The sequence below is a fragment of the Odontomachus brunneus genome, unplaced genomic scaffold (genome assembly GCF_010583005.1).
Source record: "Odontomachus brunneus isolate Ranch 3 - 2012 unplaced genomic scaffold, Obru_v1 Obru_scaffold_340, whole genome shotgun sequence".
Classification (NCBI taxonomy): Eukaryota; Metazoa; Arthropoda; class Insecta; order Hymenoptera; family Formicidae; genus Odontomachus; species Odontomachus brunneus.
In genome coordinates this window covers 61028-61614 of record NW_022639790.1, presented here as the reverse complement: position 1 = coordinate 61614, position 587 = coordinate 61028, and positions in this window count along the sequence as shown.

Sequence of the window (587 nt, the reverse complement as noted above, 5' to 3'; positions counted from 1 at the left end):
ACTATAGTATATGTATCAACTCAACCCAGCGCATTTGCATAGAGCATACGAGCTCGTAATTACAGCGCGTTTGCTGATTTTATTTGAAAATCTTAGATTACTTGATTCCAACGTTACATGACATTTAAAATTTTTACTAGCACTGCCCTTATAGAAATATCATATTAAGAATCATTGATTAATTACTTATTTTCAGTATTAAAAGTACAGTATTTAGTAATATTCTGTGATTCAAATATAGCTTTTGGTACTGAAATATTTCAATATTTAATGTTACAAATCCTACCTTATGATTGATTTCAATACTTAAATATTGATATGTAACACTTCGTCCAGTGATAAAATACTTACGCAGAACATTGTCAATATTTAAATACTAATATACAATACTTTGCTAAGTGATGAAATACTTACGCAAAGTACTGTTAAGATTAAAAGTATTAACCCAGACAGCATACAATATTAGTAAGTTATTAGATAAATATTTATAAATATTTATTTTGAATTACTTTTTTAAAATATTATATAAATATTATATATATATATATATATATATATATATATATATATATATATATATATATATA